Source organism: Penaeus japonicus, unplaced genomic scaffold (genome assembly GCF_977035675.1).
Source record: "Penaeus japonicus unplaced genomic scaffold, GWHDUDI00000001_assembly GWHDUDI00000027, whole genome shotgun sequence".
NCBI classification, from domain to species: Eukaryota; Metazoa; Arthropoda; class Malacostraca; order Decapoda; family Penaeidae; genus Penaeus; species Penaeus japonicus.
The window spans coordinates 31,646,820-31,649,319 of NW_028234429.1; the positions used below are offsets into that span (position 1 = coordinate 31,646,820).

General features: G+C 41.8%; 1 protein-coding gene across 1 annotated transcript in view; it reads left to right on the plus strand.

Moving 5' to 3' along the window:
* The window catches only part of LOC122248984 (opioid-binding protein/cell adhesion molecule), a gene marked incomplete in the record, with an annotated part of 56,830 nt that overhangs the window by 5,258 nt on the left and 49,072 nt on the right, over positions 1-2,500 (plus strand). Inside the window, 1 exon segment of the mRNA XM_086552875.1 lies at positions 1,025-1,563.

Sequence of the window (2,500 nt, forward strand, 5' to 3'; positions counted from 1 at the left end):
CGAGATAGCGAGAGAGAGAGAGAGAAAACGAGAGAGAAAGAGAGAGAGAGAGAGAGAGAGAGAGAGAGAGAGAGAGAGAGAGAGAGAGAGAGAGAGAGAGAGAAAGAGAGAGAGAGAGAGAGAGAGAGAGAGAGAGAAAGAACAGACAGACAGACAGACAGAGATCGAGACCGATAAAAATAAAAAAAAAGAAAGAGAGAAACCCAAGATAAAAAAAAAAAAACGAAAAGGAATAAACCAAACAAACCAAAAAGAAAAAAAAGGGAAGAGAAAAATACAAAACAGTAACTAAGAAATAAGAACGAGAGGTAGTGAGGACAGGCGCCAGCATTATTCCCCATTTCGAGTACAGGACACAACAATCGGTTAATGATGGCCGGCCGTTTTCCCCATGGCATCGTCGGAATGTGATTAAGAGAGCGTGCGGAGGATGGTGTCCATGTGTTGGTGTCCGTGATTCCGCATGTCCACTTTGTCTGTGTCCCTCTGTGTGTGTGTGTGTGTTAGAGTGTGGGGATCGGGAGGGGTGGGAGGAGGGGGGGTTGGGTGTGTTAGGGGGAGGGGGAGGATGTTTGTGTGTGGGTGTGGGTGTGAGTGTTTGTGCGTGGGTGTGGGTGTGTGGGTGTGAATGTTTGTTTGTTTGTGTGTGTGTGTTTGAGTGAGGGGGGTGTATGTATGTATGTGTGCAGGATGCCTGTGTGAATGGGGCTTGCCTGTGTTTTTTTGTTTTTGTTTTTTTGTTTGTGTGTATTTCCATATATGTCTGTGCTTGTTTATATGTATGTGTACACATGCGTATGTATATGTGTGTGTGAAACAGGAAAGGTAGGGAATGGGGTAGGGGGTTTACCGAGGGTGGGGGGTGTTAAGTTGATGTATATTCAGAGCATATCACGTGTTTAGTGAAAACCCTTTTACGAGACTATAAATTCCCACTCTTTTGAAGGAGGGTTCATGTCGCATGAAACCATATTTCTCGGATATATTTCAACGTATTTACATACACATTCTCGATCTCCTTCAGGCGTTTTCTGAAACATGCCACTGAAACAAGGTCCCTATCGTGTGTGGATTGCTGAAATTGCAGTGAGTGACCGATAAGGCAAGCGGCGGGCACAGCTGTTCTGCCGGCGCCGCGTTCGAACCTTCCGCAGTGAGACTTTATCCTAAATATCCAAAGCTCCGGCCACAGCGCCGAATCTTAGGGACAATAGCAATCGCCGATATTGCTCATCTTCTCACGCCTCTTCCCTCCATGTGATCGGGTGTTGGCGGTTGTCAAGCAATACATCTTCACGGGGGATCAATAGACTACCTCCCTCCCCTCCCCCTTCCCCCCCCTTCCCTTTCCCTTGCCCTCCCTGCCCCTCCGCTCCGGTAAAGGACTCCCCCCCCTCCTTACCCCCTCTCTCCACCCCTCTCCACCTCTGCATATACCCCCCTCCCCCTCCCTCCCTCCCTCCTTGATATTACTAGGATAAGGGGTCAAGTGCGTGACCTCAGGGGGGGAGGCTCGCTACCACCTCTGCCAACCCTCCACGTATCTTCTCTTCGCAAATCAATGTAAGTTATATGACATTTTTATTATTAGAGTAAGTTTCTTTTTGCCTCTTTTCTCTCTTTTTTTTTCCTTTTAAAATCTTCTTTGCTATCATTTCGTTTTTTATTCATCTGTGATATATATGTGGCTAAAGCTGTATAAAAAAAAGGTCAAAATGACTCATTTAATGCTTAAATGAGTATTCTTACAGGTAAGCAGATGCTAAATATACAAAGGCATAGTTTATGCCCTCAGAGCCTATGCATGTCAACGATAAGTCTAAGTCCATATTTTTTTCTTATTGTATTGAGCGTTGTTGTAGACTGCTGGCTATTGTCATGAAACACAGGTATTTGAGAGGCTTCATACGATAGTATTTCACTGAAAACTGAATTATTTCATGGTAAAAAAAAAAGAAAAAAAAAAAGAAAAAAAGAGAGAGAGAAAAAAAATATATGTACATGTATATATATTATATATATATATATATATATATATATGTATATATATATATATATATATATATGTATATATGTATATATGTATATATATATGTATTTATGTATATATATATATATGGTTGTATTGATTACGCAAATTGGGATAATTATTTTCCCATTATTCATCGCCATCGTTATCGTCATCATCAAAGTCATCGTCATCATCATCATCCTTATTACAAGCAACACCACATCGTCACCATCCTCAACCTCATCCTCATCCTCATCCACATTCTCATTTTTATCCTTCTCCTCATCTACGTCATCATCATCATCATCATCATCCTCATCCTCATTTTTATCCTTATCCTCATCTACGTCTTCATCATACTCATCATCATCCTCATCCACATCCTCATTTTTATCCTTATCCTCATCTACGTCTTCATCATCCTCATCACCATCACCATCATCATTTTTATCCTTCTCCTCATCTACGTCATCATCATCATCATCCTCA